General features: G+C 43.4%; 1 pseudogene; it reads left to right on the forward strand.

Annotated features, from left to right (window-relative positions):
- Window positions 1-952: 952 nt before the first annotated feature.
- On the forward strand, window positions 953-25,100 carry LOC118387106 (potassium channel subfamily K member 10-like; annotated as a pseudogene).
- The last annotated feature ends 154 nt before the right edge of the window (window positions 25,101-25,254 follow it).

Genomic DNA, 25,254 nt, shown 5'->3' on the forward strand with positions numbered 1-25,254 from the left:
TTCCCAAAGTTTGTCAGAAATCAACAACACCACCTCTCAATGTCAGCCAATGAACATGACTACAACTCTACAGGACCAAACTAAAGCCCCTTACTGCAGGTGTAAGATCAGTAGTCATGGAGTCATGGAGGTAAATCAGAACTGGACTTCATGAGAATGTAATCCATGAATCATGACACATTCATCTCAGGTAAGTGTACACCTCCAGGAATTATTTATCATAACGGTACAGCTTTACCTGAAATTCAGAGGTTATTTGAATAAATCATACATTGATAGATGCACCTGCTGGGCAGAACTTTGCACTTTGACCACAAGGAATCTATTTTCTTCTCATCATCATCACCATCATCATCGTCATCATCACCATCATCATCAAGATCATCACCATTATCATCATCCTCATTACCATCATCATCATCATCATCACCATCATTATTATGATGACATTGTGAGTAGACTATGAACGATGGCAAATAGCCTACTCTATTAGGCCAATAACCCAACAATATGTAACTTTCGTTATGCTTGTGCTGCCTCCACTACACATCAACTATGCAAACCGTCCTTTTAGGCACATTGAAAAACAAAATAGTAGCCTATTTTTGGATAAAAATATATCTCCAATTGACTTCCTAATCTTTGCACCATGGACATATGACTCATGCCAATGCTTTGTCTGACCCCAAAATACTGTAAGTTGTACGCCAAAAATATTTATGTAACAACTCAAAATGAGAAGTGGGCAGAGATACCCATTGGTGATTGATTTCTTCTGCATGTTTGGATACTGTAATGATGTGTACAGAAACACAGGGAGTTATGATAAAGCTTTGCCGCAGGGACCACTGTATCCACTATCTGCTACCACCACCTGGTATATTCAATACCTGGGGTCTGCCGCATTCAACCTCATTCATAAGGGGAGCTTTTGTCCGTGAGCTCCATGCTCGACACAGCCTATTCAAGCGTCGTTTTTTTTGGAAAGGTTGGCTAACAAGACAAGCTGTTTTAATAATCAATGCCTTGCCCATCTACAATGCTAGCAAACCTGACTTATCCATGTTGAACTTGGATGGCATATGCCTCCCGGGGTTGGAGTGCTGCCGTAAGAACACCTCTTGGCGCACTAGCATTAAAAAGAGCGGGAGAGAGACGCACGCGCCATCACCCAATTAGCTTAGTCCTTTTCTGAACAGTCTACATTTGTTACAGCGGTAGAGACAGCAATTCTTGAACATGTAATCGTGAAGTTCGTCAACGCTGTAGGAGCCCGGTCTCTTCCTACGTGTTGTAGTTGTTTACAATACAAAAGGACTGGCGTGGAATGTGGTGCAACGAGCAATATGGAGTGAGCGCCGCGCTGGTGTACCTAGAGTAGAGGCTGCTGCGGGGAGAGTGGAGCTTGTAATGAGCTTTTTACCCGGGTGTACACCTCGTTCCCACTGACGAGCAAAATAATACACGGATTATGTGTTTTTACTCTCTACCGTTCTCCATTCTCTCTCGGTTAAAAACAAAGGATTCAATAGAAAGGGCGTTGAAAGATTTCACATAAAGACAAGGTTTTTTTGTTGTTGTTTCCAGTCAGTTGTTTTCGCCAAGGGGTCGGTCCATTGTGGCAAACCGAAAATCAAGATGAAATTTCCCACAGAGAACCCAAGAAAACCCGGGCACTCCAACCCTTCGCCAGGTTTGTATTGGAACGTTTGTTGGTAATCAATATAAGCAGAACGATTGAGTTTAAAGCATCCAAGATTACCCTAAGTCTACTATAGGCTATTTGTTTAATTAAACATACTTGAAATAGCCTAACCTTTATATAATTGGACTATAGGTGGAACTTTAACTGTATTGATAACCATAAAACTGCTGTTATTGACATACTTCAATTTATGACAGCAGTGAATGTGTACAGGAGGAGCATGTGTTGCATGACCACTATCCAACGAGGAATGGCGCATAGCCTACCACAATTGTCTTACTCATTATGATTACATTTCATCTAGGCCTGGCACCAGGATGACATGCCTGAGGGGGCATTTTAATCAGCAAGTATCGCTTTAGTCCTAATAAAACAAGGTAGTGTTCCTACTGCTGTTCGAATGTACAAAAATGTATTTGAAATGTAGCCATACACATCAACAACCGTTTCATATAATAACACACGAAATATATGCGCCCCATTAAGACACACGTTTATCCGAAATGCAGCCTGAGCTGCCATAGGCCAACACACAATTTGCGCCTACCAACAAGCACAGAACAGCTCGACACGATGAGCACCACTAACTTATGAAAGATTCTTACAGGCTTCATAGCTTAATTTCTGTCCAATTTGTTTCACTACGCAATGGACGTAACCTAAGGTAAGCCAACCAGGTGCGCATTATTTTCTGTGGGAGAGTTTCAGATAAACTAACTAATTCAAACCTACTCATTATTCTATACCCTTATCTGATGTTAAATGCCCAACATGACAGTAGCCACTTTGAATCTGCCACAAATGAAAGTAAATTCCCATTCAGAGAGCAACACACGTTTGTTTTACTATCCTTGTGGGGACCACTAAATGTATTACCATTCAAAATCCTCCCCTTAAATTCTGACCATCAACCTAACCCTACCCCTAATTGTAACCCGAACCCTCTAAACATAACCCCTAAGCCTAAAATGGCCCTTTTCCAAGTGGGGACCGTCTGAAATGTCCCCGCTTGTCCAAATCGTCCTTTTCTGACTTCTGGTACCCACAAGGATAGTAAAGCCAAACCGCACACACGCTATAGCAAGAGAGCAGGGAGGAGGGCAAAAAAATGTCTGTGTGTTGTTTTCATGGTATTGACATCAGTTTTACAGTAGCCTATCACATAACGACTGTGTAATGCAAATGAATGATAACCGATTGAACATTTTCACTACTTATTTTAGTAGGCTACACAAATTGTATTGGTCATATAGTACTGCGACATAAAAATGTGGGCCTATCTGAAATGCTGCCACATACACAACTGTAATGTTGTACATAAGAATGCATGCCATTTTGAAGAGAAGCCCCATGAAGACTGGTAGCCCAAGATGTGCTCATTATAACAGCACCATCAATTGGGACATGAAGAATCACAGATAAATCTAGTGTGGATTGAAGCAAAAGCATAGGACTAACGTAACTAAACATTACATAAAAAAATTGGAATGAATAATTCCGGCATGGGCCATAAATGTTGTCACTTACCATGTAGAAGAGTTGCAGCCTACTCGATAATGTTTTGAAGTTTCTGATTCAATTCTCCTTCCTGGTGAAATGTACTTGTCAGATTACTCTCAAATGCTAGCTGGACAAGCTGAGCTTTTCATTGATATAACATGCTGTGTCTGTGTTTACTGAATACATTCTTCATAGTGTGGAATAGGGCTGGGTGATATGGCCCAAATATTATATCATGATATTTTTTAAAAAATGGCAGATTTGGCAGATTTGATGGTATTTTATGTTTTTGAGTAGTGCATTACCCTAGGGTGGCAACACATACATTCTAAGTAATTTCAATGGGTCTTTCTGCATTCTGATTGTTTTATACTGTTCAATTGTACTTCAACCCTCCAAAAGTCATAATTTTCATAAATTTCTGCATTTGAGATCATTTCCACACTGCCACATAGTGCTGCACAATATGGGCAAGCAATCTGGGCCTTGTTTTAAGGACATTACATCAAAGTTGGATCAGCCTGTTGTGTGGTTTTCCACTTTAATTTTGAGTGTGATTCCAAATCCAGACCTCCATGGGTTGATACATTTGATTTCCATTGATAATTATTGTGTGATTTTGTTGTCAGCACATTCAACTATGTAAAGAAAAAAATCATTTATTAAGAATATTTCATTCATTCAGATCTAGGATGTGTTATTTTATTGTTCCCTTTATTTTTTTGGGCAGTGTATAATAGTGGGCACTTTTAATACAGTGTTTGACATGACAACGAATGAAGATGCCAGGGAGGAGTTATTGTGACAGGGTAGGAACTGAAGTGTTGATAGGTGTTTCCTACGGGATCCTATAATCTTTGGCTACATTGAATGTTTTCTCTTAGTTAGCTACATGAAGTAACATATTCTTGCTTTGCGTTTACCTCTAATTTAGAAGATACTGTTTCACAAACATGCTGATTTAGGTCTACACCATCACTGGTATTATCAGGCTTGTATAGCTAATTACGCATGCTCTTACTCAGTACATTTATTAGCTAGCTAGCGGTTAGCGTAAGCGGCTAACAAGATTTAGGAACGTCTTGCTAAGAACAGACACACTAGCGGTTTGCAGATGTAAGAAACACAAGCTAATAGTGTAATTATAGAATGCTAGTAGATTTATATTAAGAAGCAAAGTGTCAACTGTATCGTTGTCATCAACATTGTTGCATATGCTGCATTGACCGTGCAGATTGGACGCAAGTGTTGTGGTCGAGGAAAAACAAAAGCGCTCCTTGAGTGACAGGAGCTGGGTCTGTGTGGAAAGTGGCATGGGGAGAGAGAGAAACTATAAAAGTGGACGTTACACACTGCGTATCACATTTAACAAACCAAATGTTCAAATACTGTTATAGAAGGTAAAGTAAAAACCCAAACCAGTCCATGCATCAATACCGGGATACCTCCCAGCCCTAGTGGAATTGGAATTTTCACACATTACTGTAGATGCCCCAAATGTTAATCCATATTTCAGTGCCAACAGCACAGTCGACATTGACTATTTCCTTCGCTAAATCGTAATGACATATATCCCCCAGCACAGCACATTTACACTTCCTCTCGCTTCCATCATCATGCTTAGCCACTTTGCTTTCAACTCCGTATTTCTACAGAGTTTTAGTCATGAGTCTCCGTCGTTTCCTTGGATCTGGTGTGCTCGTGCCTTACTGGCATGCCTCGCTGAGCTTTTCGAATCCAGCACCACATTGCAGTTTTTCAACACACCCATATGAACTGCGGAAAAGTTTGACACCGGTGTGCAGATCCGTAGCTTCTGATAGCAGTAACTTGTTAGAAGGGTCAAGGAGCAATACATTTAAAGATTGGCTTACATCTGTGCCATATGCACGAGTAGATTTGATTTCACTGAGCATCTCTGTGATGTTCACTTAATATCAGAATGACTGACACCGTGGAAAGATGGCCAGTCCATCTCCATCTCAATAATTATTTTCAGTTTTTCCCCAGTGTACTGTGCAGCCACTGGGTTTCCTGAAGAAAGTGTACAGGAGCAACACACGTTGAAAATGTTCTAGGTTCCCCCACCTCTGCTCGCAGGTTGCTCAGTGAGCTTGGCATTGGTCTCGACATGATGGTCCTCAGTTCTTTTCTAATTATATGCCTGGCCCCTCCACCCCATAGAGTAGGCCCTGATTTCATCCCACTCGGAGCCACATGTTGGCTATGGCTCTGATCCCAACCCCAAAATGACCGAGGTCGTCTATTTTTTTTTTTTTTTAAGGACCTTACTACTGAATAGTGTCTGTTCCAGGTGTGTAGGAGTCAAAATAAGAATAGTGGAAGAGATGGAGACCTGCACACTGTCAAACAAAAATTATAGATCCAAAACTGAGTCCTGAGTGCAGAATAAATATCTTTACTGAAACATCAGGGTGCCCCAAAAAAATCATTGTGTTTTGTTTTCAACTTACGCACTAACATTTCGGCCTCAGTGTAAATCTTGGCACCACAGGAGGCTACTGAGGGGAAGATGGCTCATAATAATGGCCGTAATGAAGGCGAATGGAATGGCATCAAACACATGGAAACCATCTGTTTGATGTATTTGATACCATTCCACTTATTTCCGCTCCAGCCATTACCACGAGCCCGTCCTCTCCAATTAAGGTGCCACCAACCTTCTGTGGTCGGCACAAACACCTGGCTTCTATTTCAAGGATAATTGCACATGTCACATGATCAAGCAAGAAAACACATCAGAAAATCGATGAATCAGTACCTAGTACAATAGAATGCATGATCTAGATTATATACAAAAGCGGACAGAGAAATATAATCAATTATTGCTTTTAAACATACCATGTGAACGTTTCCTCAGAATGATCCCAACCCTAATTAGGAGACCTCTCAATCATCATTCTCACGCTTTGACATTGTTAATTGTCAATGAACAATATCAAAGCTAAGGATGGCTGGGCTTGGTTAAAATCCTGGATGGGAGACCAAATGGATTGTTGTAGGTAAATCAACTCTCCAGTAGGACGTGCTGTCCAGTTCTCTTTTTCTGATGGTGGATATAACGTTGCAGATCTGACATTGTTTCAAAGGTAAAAATTCAACATAGCCAAACCTTGTGTAAAATATGTTGAACATTGGTTACCATGATGACATAATTCTATGTTGAAATGTCACCCTTCAAAAACAGTTTACGTTGATGACTTTTTACAAATCCAATGTATTTTCCATGTTGATTCCACATCACAATATGTTGACAAATTACATTGAAACAACGTTGATTCAACCAGTTTGTTACCCAGTCGGAAGAGGAACCATGTTTCCTATTGGCATTTTATGTATAAATATATGTGAACATAATTTAGTCACTCACCAAGGTCTATGCCCTTGTTTATGTTCTATTTGAGGGGAACTGACAATGGCCACACTCTAGTCAGTTGAGGTGAAGGCTAAACGGCTAATATAATGCCATTAAAGACACCTTGGTGTGTTACAGTTGCTGCAGTATAGGGCTCCATTGAGAGATGGGATAAAAACACATGACCTCATCGGAGCTCAAGCTCTGCATGGATAGTTCCCGCCAATCTTGCATGTATGGCACGTCCATGCGGCTGCCCTCTTCTCGTGCACGGTCACATGTTTACCCAGCCGCCTCTCCAACCACCAGTGAAGCAAGTGATTTACCTGTCTAGCTGTTATCATCAGTATGACCTTCTGGGAGAAATGTCAGCCGTGATTTATGGGCTACATGCAGCCAAGTGTTGCACATACAATTATTCTCCTTTTTGTGGCAGGCAGAGTTTAGCGTTGCTCATCAAAATTCATTGAACCTGCAAGACCACTGTAGTGAATGTTTTTCCTTACAGTGACATTATTAAATGGTTACATAAATCACCAGCACTAATTCCATTGGTTTTCATCACCAAATGGACTGCGGAAAACTTTTAAGCATAATCTTACATAATGTGATGATGACAACGAGCATCTTGAAGGTATGACGATGAGGCTCATGAAAAAGAAGCAATGCAGCTGGAAAAAAAACATTTCAATGCTTTGGCTATGAATTGTGAATGTTTATAACTACAAATCCATATCACAAGAGGACAAACAGAAAATTAACCCCCGGTTTTCTTTTCAAATATTATTCAGACAGTACAGTATTAGGACATCATCTACCAACCCATAATTTTTTCATATAGAAGGCTCACTTTTTAATCCATAATAACATAGCATTCTCAGCCTGCTTGAGGCTACGAGCCATGCCAGTCCAGATCCTGTGAATCCACTGGCTGAAATAGCGCTCTGAGATGCCTGCTTTTAACCGTAATGGGTTTTCTGAAAGCCCACAGAACACTTTGAGATTCGCTCTCTGTCTCTCTGTCTCTCTCGCTCTCTCTACCATCTCAAAACCTCAAGCATCAAGACACACTCCACTACTGTTTCATTGTCATACTCCTGGGACTGATAGACTGAAGCCCAAACTGCCCAGGATATCAAGCCCAGTTCCATATGGTATTCTTACAAGGTTATTCACCTATTCCTGACATGCATACGGTAGTGTATTCCACCCCTTCCTTTCATAGATTTTTGGATTGTCCAGTGTGTGATTACAAATTGAAATTTACCCACAGTGCAGCTCCTAACAATAGTGTTTCATCATTTTATTCTCTGCAGTGGCAGCCCAGACCAATCTGTTCCCCCAAAAGAAGGTCCAGCCAGGCATGATGAGTTCCAGCCTGGTGCAGGCCAGTGTGGCCACCATGCAGAACCCCATGGGCTGCACTGTTCCCCGACTCTCTCCGTCAAGGCCCGCCAGCATGGTGGCCAGCATGGAGGCGGTGGGTGAGGACGGCTCGCCCCTGTTTACCGTCATGAAGTGGAAGACGGTGGTGGCGGTGTTCGTGGTTGTGGTGGCCTATCTGGTCGGGGGAGGTCTGGTGTTCCGGGCCCTGGAGCAGCCCTTCGAGAGCAACCAGAAGGTGACCATCACTGCGGAGAAGGCAGCGTTCCTACAGAAACACCCCTGTGTCTCACCGACGGAGCTGGAGGCGCTCATCAAGGTAAGGAAAGACCGCAGCAGCCACTAGGCCAGTCTGCAGTCGATACTGGAGCTCTCCTGTCTCCAGTTGTCTGGGGTCCCTAGTGGGGACTCAGGTCTCCTGAAACCTGAACTCTGTATTGATCCAAAGCTAGCCAAGCCCCACACAAACACTATACACTAAACACCGCCAGCCATCCTGGAATAAGATGGGAACCACACTAAACAGGCTAGTGTAATAACATAACTATAGAGTCTAGCTGTGTCACACTGAATTCAAAGCGACCACTGACCACCATACTGTGGGCGTGACTCTGCATTATGATTGATAAATGCCGTATGTGTGCAATTTTGGCCAATATGCCCAGAAGCCTGCGTGCCAGCATGTGGAGTAATTCAGACCTTGGCTGCCACCACCAAACTCTCCTCGCTGTGATGCCTAATGACACTCGTTATTTTAGTGCCTCACGGGGAACGTGGTTGGCATAATAACTGCTCAGAGACACGACTGAGGAGAAGTGGTAGAATAGTGATCAGAATGACAATCTGACAATTCCTACATCTAGGTAGATGTGTAATGGCGGTGGTTCACTGAACCATGCATGATTGATAAGAATTGTAAGTCTGAATCCTAAAGATCTGTGTTAGTTCCCAAGCTAATGCCTAAGCTTTAGTTTAGCAGGCTAACACAGTCTTGTGGCGCACTGTAGACTCCGGTTCGAATCTCGTCCGTCACAGATGTGTGGCATTATTTAATCTGTATCATAGGATAGCAATGATAGATGTCCATACAACCAGGAATACATTATGTAACTCATTAGCAATACTGACTTCCCTTTCTTTCATCAGGTCTATCTACAGCTAATAAGAAAGTTGGCAGATACCCCTATCATGCAATTGTATGCTATTTACATGAAGTCATTCTAAAGATTTCCTCTTTTAGATTAATCTTGATCCATTTGACTTGGAAGGGTATGCCTGCCTGTTCTTATTAAGAGTCCTACTCCCTTTTAGTTGATAGAATCATATAATAATATAAGCCATTTAGCAAACACTTTTATCCAAATCAACTTACTGTCACGCGTGCATACGTATGGGTGGTCCCGGAATCAAACCCGCTATTCTGGCATTACAAGCACCATGCCCTACTAACTGAGCTACAAAGGTCCAGAGGACATTGAGACAAACCTCTCGGACCCAGCTCACGACAGCTTCCAGAAAACAACAGCTTCTTCAATCCAATGTTTCTCCTCCTGGAAAATGAAAACCGTGAAGAAGTGAATCTGGTGAGGAGAAGCCAAATAAACAGAGCTTTATTTGACTTATACTGCAGCGCTCTCACTTCTGCAAGCGCCAGCAGGGTTTTCAGGGCTGAACGCTTCCAGATCCTCGTAAAACAGTGTTTGAATCAGCCAGATATTGACCCCTCAGCTGTAAAACACTGGATAATACAGGACAGGATAATGCAGGACAATGCAGGCCATTGTGCCACTGGTGTATGGAAACAAATTGCCAGGTAGAGAGTCCAAGAGGAGTTTATCCTGGCCGGTTCACTGATACACGGTGAAACACAAAGATGCCAGTGTGAACTGTAATCATTAATGACTTGGATACTCTTCGCTCGCTATTACTCAAGGATCTGGGGTTTGTGCAATGAAGGGAAGTGAGAGAGTTTGTAATTGTTTTTGTTTGAACTGTTTAACTGTGAAATGAGGTGGATGTTTATCTTAGTTACAGTAGAACTCAGTAGGGAAACGGGCTAAAGCAGAGGGCTGTCACATTTCGGATGAATTCCTCTCTGGAAAATGGTGCTAGGGGATGGAGGGATGCCAACGCAGTTGTCATGCCTCACTGCATGCTCTGGCCCTGTATTGCTTAGAATGCAGAATGGATATTTTACTGCAGAGTTTACACCGGCAACTCAGCACTAATTGACATGTTTCAGTGTATATAGAGCATCTGCAACCCAAAATACGTTGTCCCTTAAAAATATACACTACCGGTCAAAATAGTTTTTCTTTATTTTGACTATTTCCTACATTGTAGAATAATAGTGAAGACATCAAAACTATGACATAACACATGGAATCATGTAGTAAAACAAGTGTTAAATCAATAAAAAAATAGTTTTTATATTCTTCAAATAGCTATCCTTTGCCTTGATGACAGCTTTGCACACTCTTGCACATTCTCTCAACCAGCTTCATGAGGTAGTCACCTGGAATGCATTTCAATTAACAGGTGTGCCGCCTTAAGTTAATTTGTGGAATGTATTTCCCCCTTAATGCGTTTGAGCCAATCAGTTGTGTTGTGTCAAGGTATGGGTGTTATACAGAAGATAGCCCTATTTGGTAAAATATTATGGCTAGAACAGCTCAAATAATCAAAGAGAAACGACAGTCCATCACATTAAGACATGAAGGTCAGTCAATACGGAACATTTCAAGAACTTTAAAAGATTCTTCAAGTGCAGTCGCAAAAAACATCAAGTGCTATGATGAAACTGGCTCTCATGAGTTCGCCACAGGAATGGAAGATCCAGATTTACCTCTGCTGCAGAGGACAAGTTCATTAGAGTTACCAGCCTCAGAAATTGCAGCCCAAATAAATGGTTCACGGAGTTTAAGTAACAGACACATCTCAACATGAACTGTTCAGAGGAGACTGTGTGAATCAGGCCTTCATAATTTGATTACTGCAAAGAAACCACTACTAAAGGACACCAATAAGAAGATGAGACTTGCTTGGACCAAGGAACACGAGCAATGGACATTAGACCTGTGGAAATCTTTCCTTTTGGTCTGGAGTCCGAATTTGAGATTTTTGGTTCCAACCGCCATGTCTTTGTGAGACGCAGTGTGGGTTAACAGATGATCTCCACATGTGCATTTCCCACTGTAAAGCATGGAGGAGATGGTGTGGGGTGCTTTACTGGTGACACTGTCTGTGATTTAATTTGAATTCAAGGCACACTTATCCAGCATGGCTACCACAGCATTCTGCAGCGATACGCCATCCCATCTTGTTTTGGCTTAGTGGGACTATCATTTGTTTTTCCACAGGACAATGACCCAACACACCTCCAGGCTTTGTAAGGGCTATTTGACCAAGAATGAGAATGATGGAGTGCTGCATCAGATGACCTGGTCTCCAATTGAGATGGTTTGGGTTGAGTCGGACCACACAGAGAAGGAAAAGCAGCCAACAAGACTATTGGAAAAGCATTTCATGTGAAGCTGGTTGAGAGAATGTCAAGAGTGCAAAGGGATAGCTATTTGAAGAATCTCAAATATGAAATATATTTAGATTTGTTTAACACTTTTTTTGGTTACTACATTATGTTTTTACTATGTTATTTCATAGTTTTGATGTCTTCACTATTATTCTACAATGTAGAAAATAGTTTTTTTTTTAAACTGAAAAACCCTCGAATGAGTAGGTGTTCTAAAACTTTTGATCAGTAGTGTATATTTTTACATTTCTACACGGATATTAGCTGACATAGGAGTGTTAAGCATAGATGTACTTTGTTTCCTGAGTGGATTTTTGTGACTCGTATGGGGCAGCATGCAAGGTATTTTGTCATCTAAAAGCTAAAATGGGATTTCAAATTGAACCATCATCTTTGGAGTGCTTAACGTTTAAAAAGTGTCTTCAGGCATGTTCTTCGTTGGTAAAAGCAACAGTGTCTCCTCTAATATATGCATAGATAATTGCCTAACTTTTCAGCCCAGGGAGGTTAAATTATGCCCCAAGTCTTAAAAGCATCTGCTGTTGAATGAATTATTCATTAGGGGCTATTGTTCTGGAGGACCCAGGATGTATGGAAGTGGGCTGGGAGAATGTCAACTGTTTCTCCGGGTCTCTGCTCTGGGGGGTTTACTGCTGCTTGGGATTGAACAGATTACTCATTACAGTATCTTATCCCTCAAAGTCCAGTAATGTGCCACATCATGTTACGAGTGTAGCTTGATTTACTACAGTACCCACAATACTCTGGTGACTAGGTCTTTCCATCACACTGAATCTAGAGGATCATTAGACCTTCATATTTTCTGAAGCCATTTGGTTACTTTGCCTTTTATTCTGACTCATTGTTTGGGTACTGTATATTGCCAGATCATATTGTTGTCAACAACTAAACCAGCATCGTCAAACATGAGGCAGGGTGCAGGCTGGTGTGTATGGTGTGTCATTCGATCCCTTCCATCCCACGGAGGTCCTACCCTGGCGTGTCACTCCATCCCACGGAGGTCCTACCCTGGCGTGTCACTCCATCCCACGGAGGTCCTACCCTGGCGTGTCACTCCATCCCACGGAGGTCCTACCCTGGCGTGTCGCTCCATCCCACGGAGGTCCTACCCTGGTGCCTTTTATTAATTACAATCACAGCCATAGTGTTGGGTATCACCCCACCGCTCTTCATCTATGCACACAGCATCGTAAACATCCTCCTCCAATCCAACGTGAAAGGTGATTACTCTGGCAGAGAAAAGGGCATATGATAAACAGTGTTGGGACGCGTGCCAAGCTGCTTCTCTAGTTTCTTAGCCCAGAGGTAGAGCCTACAGGACAGGCAGCGCATGGCAGGGCCAGGAAGAGCAGGGTTTGGGCCAGACTACTGGGGGAGAGATATATCTCCCCTGTACTCTGTGTCAGTTCTGTGGCGAACACAGTGACAACCTTCTCCTGTGGAATCTCTACAGCACTTTTTCTCTCACTGTTTATGTGGGTAGGGAGTGACTTTGAGCTTACATCCACTACAGAATCTAGTCCCCTATATCAACTCATGACTAGTACTAGTCTCTTGCTGCAATGCACAAGTGGCAATAACAAAATGTTACAATATAACCAAGTTATCTTGGCAAGTTTCACACATTACTGCATGTGGTGTCTGTGCATCCCGACAATAAGATACATGCATGTGGCATACATATGTTAACTGAGAAGGCAGCTCAACAAACATACAAGGTTCAGCAGAAGAATGTCTACACAAGCACATTAGGAGAGAATGAGTGTTATTTGCCTTAATTAAAAATGTTTAAACCCCTACCAAAAATGTTCATTAATTATAGTCCACATAGTAATTCACATTTCCTGTTTCTGCATGATTATATTGCTGCTACAGCAAACTGGCTCAAATGAAGTTCCTACATCTGTATGACTAGGAAGTTACAGAAGCAATGCAGACCATGTGGTTGAACAGAGGCTAAAGAAGGACCTCACAACCCACTCTGCCTTAACACAGATCTTTCAGGCATGTTTTACTCCTATCAGATCCTACATACCCTATGTTTTAAATGCATACAGATATAGGATCTTAAATCGACCAGTTTCTCACTGCAGGAAAATAAGCCTGCAGCAACAGGAAATGTGAATTATTGTGTGGATTATAATTAATGGAGTTTTTTTGTGGAGGATTATACATTTTTAGTTAGGGCAAATCAAGTCTGACATTTTTTAAAGTGGAAATTACAAACTTTAGAAACCTTTTTCAAACCTTGAATACACTAAGTTTGCATTTCCTGGTGTGCAGGATTAAGATCCTGTATCTGTATTTCAGAGTGCAGATCCCTGATGGCGATGGCTGCTTCTAATGGAGATGACATTGATCTCTTTGGAACTCATTCAAGGTGTCCTGAAGCAAAACCCATTCTGATAGAAGCGCTGAGTCACCTTTCATTATCCAGGCATGCTGCTGCTCTGCCCAGTGCCGGGTCTTCACCAGTCCTCTGATACAGGCAGGGGTTTCATTTAGATGTCATTAATAATCTGTGGAAAGGATGGGGCTCAGGGAAAGGATCACAGCTGCTATTCTTGCTTTCCAACCAAGGTGCATGAATTGAGGAGCAAACTGAAGTGAACAGGAAATTCAGCAACTCTTGGAGGACAGTGGAAGTTGATTTAAAAGCAACCTGAAATGCGATAACAATAAATAATAATTTTTATCCTCCAAGACTTGCTGAATTTCCTCTTCACTTCAAATAGGCTGGAGCTTTTTTGTATTCATTATTTTACTAGATAAGTTGATTGAGAAACCATTCTCATGCAAAGCAACAACCTGTTACATGAGAGCCATTGAATGAATAGTAAAGTCTTACCACAGTAAATAAAAGGTATTTTGTGCTTCAAAGTTTAGCGTGTCCAAAGATCTTAGTCAGATTTGTTTCATTATATAGTGATGATCCAAACAAAGCCTGGGGCAGATGTACAGTAACTGCTCATCAGACATAAGCTATGATTAGACTGTCAGTTTGGAAAAACGAGCTGATTGCATGTGTAGCCAACCAGAGTTCAAAACCAGGTCTCCTGCGCATCACAATACTGTGTTAGCCCGCTGTAGCTACGGTAACAAAATTCTTCAGGTCTTAGGCAAGGTTAGTCATCACTCAAGCATGGTTTGAAAATCCACCTTCATTACACAAGCCGCTATCAGCATGGTCAGTGATGATCAGATACAATCAGGTCCCTCTGTCCTCTCCCGTTTTCCTCTTTCTGTCCCCTACCTCTGGACTGTCATGGTGTCTCCTGCTCTGTTCTTGTTTACTTGGCCTTCAACCATTTCCACCTATCCCACCAACCATCCCTCACACCCTGAGCTACTTCCTGTTGCGCGACACGCCGATGTTCCATCTGGCATGCCGGCTTCCTGACGTGTAGACTGGAAGACTGGCACAGAGTGTGAGGGTTGCTCAGGACGTCGTGGGCATCATGTGCCCCGCCCGCCCCACGTGCCCTGTGCCCTCTCTCTCTGTGTGTGGCACTGTCCTGATGATTCACCGTGCAGAGTCGTCGTCAGCGCTAAGCTACACAGCAGTCATATGTTACGCAACTGGCTCCTTTAGGAAATCACATGGGAAGGTTTGACAGATCCTTATGCGAAAGCCCCCTGAGAATTCAGCTATTCAACATGCAAATTATGTTATGGTTTAGCAATCAACACATGCTTTTACAGTTGTAGGATAACTGAAAGAGAAACTCTCAAGAGACTCTGTACCACCAAACAATGCTGCCATTTTGAACATAATACCATCATCTTTATCCACATTAAGTTGTCTAATTCCTTTTAAACTGGTGAATGTATTTTGCGTTTGTGTGTCCAGCACTCTGTAGATGCTGTGAATGCTGGTGTCAGCCCGATAGGAGACACATCCTATAACTCCAGTCACTGGGACCTGGGCAGTGCCTTCTTCTTCGCCGGAACAGTCATCACAACCATAGGTAATAGCATCAAATCAAATGTTATTGGGCGCATACACATATTTATCTAAATGCTCATCTTGTTGGACACATACCTGCTCTGTTTATTTCCATTGAGGCCTATGTGATCAATCACATCTGTAGTTACATTACCTGTTATTCTTGACCATTATTCAACCTGTTTAAGAAAGGCAATAGATTGTTCTGGATCCCCTTATTCACACTGAGGCTGTTGTTCATTGACCAATGTTCCTTTTTTTTTTAAGTTAAACTTTTCTTGTGGGGTAGGAAGTGAAGTGCTCTATTGAAAACAATGCAGAAAACTTCCTAAAGTGTTATCTGTAGATAAAAGCCTTGGTAACACTTTATTTGGATAGTTCATATTAAATCAAAGTTTATTTGTCAGGTGCGCCGAATACAACAGGTGTAGAGGCTCCGGACTGTGACAGTAGCATGACTGATTACCGATTGTTATGAAAACTTAAAATCGTCCCTAATTAATCGGCCATTCCGATTAATCAGTCGACCTCTAGTATGTACGTACAGTCACTGTGGGGACGACGTCCTTGATGCACTTATTGATAAAGCCAGTGACTGATGTGATGTACTCCTCAATGCCATCGGAAGACTCCCAGAACATGTTCCAGTCTGTGATAGCAAAACAGTCCTGTAGTTTATCATCTGCTTCATCTGACCACTTTTTTATAGACCGAATCACTGGTGCTTCCTGCTGTAATTTTTGCTTGTAAGCAGGAATCAGGAGGATAGAGTTGTGGATAGAGTTGTGGTCGGATTTACAAAATGGAGGGTGAGGGAGAGCTTTGTATGCGTCTCTATGTGGAGTACAGGTGATCTAGAATTATTTTTTTAACATGTTGATAGAAATTTGGTAGAACTGATTTGTTTCCCTGCATTATAGTCTCTGGCCACTAGGAGCTCCACCTCTGGGTTAGTGGTTCCCTGTTTGCTTATTTCCTTATAGCTGACTGCGTGCAGTCTTAGTGCCAGCATCTGTCTGTTGTGGTAAATAAACAGCCACGAAAAGTATAGCTGAAAACTCTCTAGGCAAGTAGTTTGGCCTGCAATTTATCACAATATACTCTACTTCAGGCGAGAAAAATCTAGAGACTTCCTCAGATTTCATGCACCAGCTGTTGTTTACAAATATGCACAGACCCCCTCGTCTTGCCGGAGTGTGCTGTTCTATCTTGCCGGTGCAGCGTATATCCGCTGCAAAACAATAGTATTACATTTGTGATACTCACAAGAATGGTATTGTCAACGTCACTGATTTGAAAAGACAGGATAATTTATTAGCTACCCCCGTAGCTGTGAATAAGGTCCATACCAGCAAACTGCCTCTCAGGGGTTTTGATATGAGATCAATGTGGGATTGGTGTGTGAGTATGAGGCTCCTGTCAGATGAAATAAAGTGAGCTGCTCTGCTCCTGGAAGTCATGCTACTGTCAGAGTGAGGAATGGTGTCCATTATCTCCTTGACAATGGTGGAAAGCTGATGTAGCTAAACCAGATGTTTCACATTTGTGGTTCGCTACTGCTTTGTTGGTTTGTTTTTCATTTTCAACAGGATTAGGAATGATTAGGAATGATTTATGAGGATGTTTGGAGTAGTTATCAGGCAGTGTTGGTGTAATTCAAGTCAAGTGCATTGGTTGATGAAACATTCTAACATTTTACCTGAGGTAGTGCCATTTACATTGGACCGTATGGGCCAGTTTCCCGGAACCAGATTGTCTACTTCCCGGAATAAAAAACTACACTTAATGGAGAATATGCATTGAAAGTTCATTTCTGTCCAGAAAATGGAATGGGCGTAGTCAGGGTCCAGGAAACTGTCTCTGTGTTGCTCTGCCGCTGTGTTATAGGTGTGGAATCATAACATTGTCTTCAACAGAACCATTGAACAACAAAACATTGAAGGCCTTTAGTTTGATGGAGGGGTGGAAGGAGGCCTTCAGTTTGATGGAAGGGCGGAAGGAGGCCTTCAGTTTGATGGAAGGGCGGAAGGAGGCCTTTAGTTTGATGGGGGGGCGGAAGGAGGCCTTTAGTTTGATGGAGGGGCGGAAGGAGGCCTTCAGTTTGATGGAGGGGCGGAAGGCCTTTAGTTTGATGGAGGGGCGGGAGGCCTTTAGTTTGATGGGGTGCAGAAGGCCTTTAGTTTGATGGGGGTGCAGAAGGCCTTTAGTTTGATGGGGGGCAGAAGGCCTTTAGTTTGATGGGGGGGCAGAAGGCCTTTAGTTTGATGGGGGGGCAGAAGGCCTTTAGTTTGATGGGGGGGAAGGCCTTTAGTTTGATGGGGGGCGGGGAGGCCTTTAGTTTGATGGAGGGGCAGAAGGAGGCCTTTAGTTTGATGGGGGGGCAGAAGGAGGCCTTTAGTTTGATGGAGGGGCGGAAGGAGGCCTTTAGTTTGATGGAGGGGCGGAAGGCCTTTAGTTTGATGGAGGGGCAGAAGGAGGCCTTTAGGGTTGATGGAGGGGCGGAAGGAGGCCTTTAGTTTGATGGGGGGGCAGAAGACCTTTAGTTTGATGGAGGGGTGGAAGGAGGCCTTCAGTTTGATGGAAGGGCGGAAGGAGGCCTTCAGTTTGATGGAAGGGCGGAAGGAGGCCTTTAGTTTGATGGGAGGGGGGGGCAGAAGGAGGCCTTTAGTTTGATGGAGGGGCGGAAGGCCTTTAGTTTGATGGAGGGGCGGGGGAGGCCTTTAGTTTGATGGGGGGGCAGAAGGCCTTTAGTTTGATGGGGTGCAGAAGGCCTTTAGTTTGATGGGGGCAGAAGGCCTTTAGTTTGATGGAGGGGCAGAAGGCCTTTAGTTTGATGGGGGGCGGAAGGCCTTTAGTTTGATGGAGGGGCGGGAGGCCTTTAGTTTGATGGAGGGGCAGAAGGAGGCCTTTAGTTTGATGGGGGGGGCAGAAGGAGGCCTTTAGTTTGATGGAGGGTGGAAGGAGGCCTTTAGTTTGATGGAGGGCAGAAGGAGGCCTTTAGTTTGATGGAGGGGCAGAAGGAGGCCTTTAGGTTGATGGAGGGCGGAAGGAGGCCTTTAGTTTGATGGGGGCAGAAGACCTTTAGTTTGATGGAGGGGCGGAAGGAGGCCTTTAGTTTGATGGAGGGGCAGAAGGAGGCCTTTAGTTTGATGGAGGGGCAGAGGAGGCCTTTAGTTTGATGGAGGGGCAGAAGGAGGCCTTTAGTTTGATGGGGGCAGAAGACCTTTAGTTTGATGGAGGGGCGGAAGGAGGCCTTTAGTTTGATGGAGGGCGGAAGGAGGCCTTTAGTTTGATGGGGGCAGAAGGCCTTTAGTTTGATGGGGGGCGGAAGGCCTTTAGTTTGATGGAGGGGCAGGGAGGCCTTTAGTTTGATGGAGGGCAGGGAGGCCTTTAGTTTGATGGAGGGGCAGAAGGAGGCCTTTAGTTTGATGGGGGCGGGAAGGAGGCCTTTAGTTTGATGGAGGCGGAAGGAGGCCTTTAGTTTGATGGAGGGGCGGAAGGAGGCCTTTAGTTTGATGGAGGGGCAGAAGGAGGCCTTTAGGGTTGATGGAGGGCGGAAGGAGGCCTTTAGTTTGATGGGGGCAGAAGACCTTTAGTTTGATGGAGGGTGGAAAGGCCTTCAGTTTGATGGAAGGGCGGAAGGAGTCCTTCAGTTTGATGGGGCGGAAGAGGCCTTTTAGTTTGATGGGGGCAGAGGAGGCCTTTAGTTTGATGGAGGGGCGGAAGGCCTTTAGTTTGATGGGGGCGGGAGGCCTTTAGTTTGATGGGGGGCGGAAGGCCTTTAGTTTGATGGGGTGCAGAAGGCCTTTAGTTTGATGGGGGGCAGAAGGCCTTTAGTTTGATGGAGGGGCAGGGAGGCCTTTAGTTTGATGGAGGGGCAGAAGGAGGCCTTTAGTTTGATGGGGGGGCAGAAGGAGGCCTTTAGTTTGATGGAGGGGCGGAAGGAGGCCTTTAGTTTGATGGAGGGGCGGAAGGAGGCCTTTAGTTTGATGGAGGGGCAGAAGGAGGCCTTTAGGGTTGATGGAGGGGCGGAAGGAGGCCTTTAGTTTGATGGAGGGGCGGAAGGAGGCCTTTAGTTTGATGGGGGGCGGAAGGAGGTCTTTAGTTTGATGGAGGGGCAGAAGGAGGCCTTTAGTTTGATGGGGGGCAGAAGGAGGCCTTTAGTTTGATGGAGGGGCAGAAGGAGGCCTTTAGTTTGATGGAGGGCAGAAGGAGGCCTTTAGTTTGATGGGGGGCAGAGAAGACCTTTAGTTTGATGGAGGGCGGAAGGAGGCCTTTAGTTTGATGGAGGGCGGAAGGAGTCCTTTAGTTTGATGGAGGGGAAGAAGGAGGCCTTTAGTTTGATGGAGGGGCGGAAGGAGGCCTTTCACTTTCATTTCAGTGGCATGTCTCTAATTAAATCAGAAGAGTTGGTCTAGCCTATACCCCCTTCTGTGATTCCAAGTGGAAACTGACTCTGCAAGCGGTGGACAAAGGGACAGAAGCTTAGCTAGCAGACAGCCCATGTTGGCCTTTTGTAGATAGCAGTGTGTGTATAAGTCTATGGGGAAGAGGAGATGGATTTGGTATTGCACAAACCCACTTTGGTTGTCTGCCGTTGATAAGATATAAAGGTTTAGGGCTTTTCACATCTGAAAAACATCCTCTTCTCCTTCTCTGTTCCTTACACAGGGTACGGTAACATTGCCCCAAGCACGGAGGGCGGGAAGATTTTCTGTATCTTGTATGCAATATTCGGCATCCCTCTGTTTGGGTTTCTGCTAGCCGGTGTGGGGGACCAGCTAGGGACCATTTTTGTGAAAAGCATCGCGAAGGTGGAGAAAATGTTCAGAGTAAGTTCACAGCATACAGTAATCCACAGCATGAACAATATGAATAATGATGATGCTATTTTGATGTACTATAAGAATTATTATTGATTATCAAAATAACTTTTAAATGTGAGATGGTGATAGGCTAGAGACCTCAAACTCAACTCTGGACCTCCAAGCCAGTTCCACTGCATTGTCTAATTGCTCCGCTGGGACACCAGGTGGGTGCAATTCATTATCAGGTAGAACAGAACCAGCAGGCTCCGGACCACGTAGGGTAAAGGTTGAATACCCCTGGACTAGAGATTAGAGAGATTTCCAAATTGAAAGTGAAATTTTGCACATACTGAGTGAGGTATTATCCTCTGTTAATGATGTATGGGGTCTACATTGTGCTTGTTAATGAGCAGGGGGTGATGGCTGTCATGCTTTACTCTGATTGGCCCAACAGCTCCGATCTGCCCTGTGGGGTTTTATAGTGTTGCAGTCAAACAGGAATACCTGGGGGTATTCATTACGCCGCAACGGAAACCCTTCACTCTTTAAGAACCAAACGGAAAGAAATGGGTAGGGACCTACCTGAATTTGTGCAATAGAAACTCGTATTCATTGCAAAACATTTTGAACAGGCTAAACGTTTTGCAACAATCTGCATAATGAATATACCCCTGGGGTGAAAGCTGTACTGAGTGAGCTATGCCTCTGTGACAGCCCACAGCCTCAACCACCGTTATGACTCATTTGATCTAATCAGGCATCTTATGCATCTTTAGCTCATCACTAGGCGGTGTCAGAGTGGATAAATAGATGCCACCTTGTTAGTCACAAATGTCATCACTAGAACTCAGTAGGGATGCCACCACAGAACGACAACACACTGTGTGCCTTCTGGTAAAATGACCTCCATCGCCTCCACTGTGTGTGTGCGCCTGTTTGTGTGTGTGTGTGCGCCTGTTTGTGTGTGTGTCCTCATCTCCTCCCCCAGCGCAAACAGAACCAAATCAGCCAGACAAAGATCCAGTGGCCTCCACGTTACTCTTCATCCTGGCCGGCTGCATCTCTTCGTCACCATCCCTGCAGTCATCTTCAAACACATAGAAGGCTGGACAGGACTGGAGGCCATTTACTTTGTTGTCATCACTCTGACAACTATTGGAATAGGAGACTATGTGGCAGGTGAGAGCTAGCGTATTTCTGTACTGTAAGGTTTAGGCAGTGAAAGTGCCATAAACAGATGTTTATCTGATAATGATCTCTAAATTGCTGCCATTTTGAGTCAGACATCACGGTATAAGCTTTATACTAAGACATCATAAAGGCTCATAGAGTACATGCTTAAAACAACTAATAAAGCATTTAAATGAAAGTGTTACCCGCACACTGCTCTTGCTCTCGAAGGCCTTGTTCGATAAAAAGTTTATTAAAGGGCAGTGATGCTATCAAGAGCAGGGTTTCTTCTTTTTTATCATCTTATTCAACTATTACCATGCACTGGTGAAAAGATCAGATCAGATGTGCTGTGCCTTTTTGAATATATGACCACATTTATCATTCTAACAACTGTTTGTACCCATTCATTTAGCTTTAATAAACTCTATTATGGTTGGAGGAGGTGTCTGTCATTTCTTCCTGCTGTGCCATTTCTATTGTGGCTATATATTTATCATTCATGGAGGGGTCTTAGTGAACGTGGAGAGGGTTCATAATGTGAAAAGCAATTGTCTATTGCCTTAGTGAAATTGATGTCCATTACCAGGCTGTCATAGCTCGGTCTCTCTGACAGAGCTGCTGCCGCACCGTACTTATAATTTATTTTCCAATCGCTCTTTGACACACAAACGCTTATCTTCAGAAAATTAGCTTTGGTCGTTTCTGTTCTCTGGATTTATGACTGTAACTACCAACTGGATACCACGAAAAAGGGATCAAAAATAAATAATAAAATATGTTCCAAAATAATCTGACTATCAGGGTTGTTTTCATTAGGCACCAAACGGAAGAAAATGAACTGAAACATGGAGGGACTGCATATCCAATAAGAAACACACATTTTTGGTTTCAGTTAAAAAATATTTTGATATGGTTGGCACTCCTGAACATGACCCAGGTCTCATCATGCTGACCGTTTCATTGTTTGTTTACATCCTACAGGAGGGGACCGGAGGGTGGAGTATCGTATTGGTATAGACCACTGGTGTGGTTCTGGATCCTGGTGGGTTTGGCTTATTTCGCTGCTGTGCTGAGTATGATCGGTGACTGGCTGAGGGTTCTGTCCAAGAAGACAAAAGAGGAGGTAAGATGATATGACTACGGTATACTACTATGGTATAGAACTGCAATGTTGTAGTTGAATACTACATGGGCTTATGTATTAAAACATTTTCACCCAACTTTTAACCTAAATCCAATGACAATGTGAAATGTTTTGTGGATTTCACGTTGAATTCACATTGGTTGACAACTCAACCAAATGTTGAGACGTTGAACTAACGTATGTGCCCAGTGGGTAATTACTTTCACCAATTCTGTAAACTATTCCTTTAAAGGTAATAGTCGGTTAATTTGGATGGCCATGCGTTATAGTATTTCATGGTGTGAAATGACCTTGGTTTTATCTTGACATGCACAAGGTCGGTGAGATCAAGGCCCACGCGGCTGAGTGGAAGGCCAACGTGCGCGCCGAGTTCCGGGAGACGCGGCGCCGCCTGAGCGTGGAGGTCAGTGACAAGCTCCAGCGGGCCGCCACCATCCGTAGCATGGAGCGCCGTCAGCTGGGCCTGGACCAGCGGGCCGTCTCCATGGACATGCTCTCCCCGGAACGCCGTGCCGTCTTCAACAGCCTGGACACCAACCCCTACAAGACCTCGTCCCAGGAGAGCATTGATACCAAGATCAACAACCTGCGTCTGAGAGGGGCCGAGTGTGATCCACACCGGTCTGACAATGTGGCCGCCTCGGAGGACAACATCTTTAATCGCTTGGGCTCTGTCACCAAGCTGGCCAGGAGGAGCAAGAACCGCGAGCTGAAGAAAAACATCCCAGATGAACTACGATGCAGGCCCTATAGTACTCCGCCCATGGAGATAGGGGAGAGGAAGGAGGAAGAGGAGCAAGATGAGGGATTAGACAAAGAGTTCAACACCAGCCTGTCCAATCTGCCGCTGTTCGTGGAAGTGTGCAAGCCCCAGAACGGTTTTACAGTACCATTCATACCACTACAGACCAAAGATAAAGAAACTGAGGAGGAGACATTTCAACTTGAAGAAAAGGAGCTGCATATCCAGATGGATCCTTAAGACTGTTGGCTGTTTCTCCTGAGAATATTACGTTTTAAACATCACTACCGTATGTGCCTTACATCTCTCTCACTCCTCTGTGCTTGATATTGGGGGAACAGTTGTCCCTGTGTGCTATGTAATGTTATTCAATATTCACTGTGCCGTAATAACCTGAAGTTAAGACATGGGCATCATCAGTTTCTACAATCACGTGGTAAAATATTGAGATTTGGTGTTCTTGTGGTACAGAACAACCAAAATGATGGTCATGTTTATTTTGAGAGAAGAGAAGATAGCTGCTAATCAGAAGAGTCAATGATAAAGTAAATAAAATGCAGTAGCAGACTGCTATGATGTCTCTTTGGGGAGGGTCGGACCTATATGCACATAGTGGACTTTGATAGTCCTAAATACTATCTGAGGTCATTTTAGGACCAAAGAACTGAGCTGCTGAGAGAAGAACAAACATTGTGAAAGACTGGAGAGTAACTCAGATTTGGTCATTTGGTCTCATTCCATCACAATACATAAACTCTATGAAAAATGGATAAAAAAAGGAATAAACACAGCCACATTGTGTGTGCATGTTACATGAGCTAAGCTGTTTAATGTCTAAGTGTATGACTACGCTACCAACTTCATGAACTTTCTTTAAAACTTGAATCTCAGGGCTTGTGGTCCTAATGTTGTCGTTGAAATGTGACTAAAGGATGCTGCATTCACACTTTGTAAAAGAGGAGCTTTGGCTGCACTTAGAATGGCTTTCAGAAGATGACAGTTTATGACAATGGAGCAGAAGATTAGCCACAATGCAAGGAAGGAGAAAATGCCCCTAATTGCACAGACAGGATACTGTCAAATTTGGGACACAGAGGTTCTTTGGCGGTAACATGTATGATTAAAAGAATCCAAGGATTTGCTTGAATACAGTGTGTTACTCTGAGATGACATCTTTGTTATACATAGTGTACCATTTTACATTGATGTGTTCTATAAAGAACATTGTGTTCTGACAGATGCGGGATAATGACACTGAAAACATGCACGAATCAACTTTGCATTTCAATTGTGGTTTACTAATAGTATTATAATAATCTAATTACAAACCCTTTAAGATGCATGGGTTAAATAACATTACCTCTATGTATATCTCGCTCAATTTCTCACCCGCCGCACGTGCACACTTCACACACGCATATACACACCTAAATTTGAATTCCTTGTGTTTGCATTGCTATGGGTGCAGAATTAGCATGGTGTGAATGCAGCAAAGGACTCTCAATGCTATAACGCTACAAAGAAATGCATATTAAAAAAAGACATGCAACACAAAAGCATGCTATTTTGCAAAAATATTAATGCTATATGGAAGTGATTGTATACCACCACTTGCTTCAGAAGAGGACGTTTAGCATAGCATTTTTAACTGCCCATGTTGATCTAGCATGGGCTACACCTGCTCACTATTTGGACGTTGTTCACAGTATTACTTGTGCCACCATTACATTAAATGTAGTGAGTGCCTTTTGGAAATAAATATCACTGAATGAAGTGCTATTGGGAGTTGCTTGTTTTTTCCTTCGAGCGTAGAGTTATTGTGTTGTCAACATCACTATTTCTCAGTCTACCTTATCAGAGGTTTTCATCGAGCTGGAAAAAGGAAGTATCCAGCCGTGTATCGCTTTCACTCTCATTGGCAATGACC

The sequence above is a fragment of the Oncorhynchus keta genome, unplaced genomic scaffold, assembly GCF_023373465.1.
Source record: "Oncorhynchus keta strain PuntledgeMale-10-30-2019 unplaced genomic scaffold, Oket_V2 Un_contig_1430_pilon_pilon, whole genome shotgun sequence".
NCBI lineage: Eukaryota > Metazoa > Chordata > Actinopteri > Salmoniformes > Salmonidae > Oncorhynchus > Oncorhynchus keta.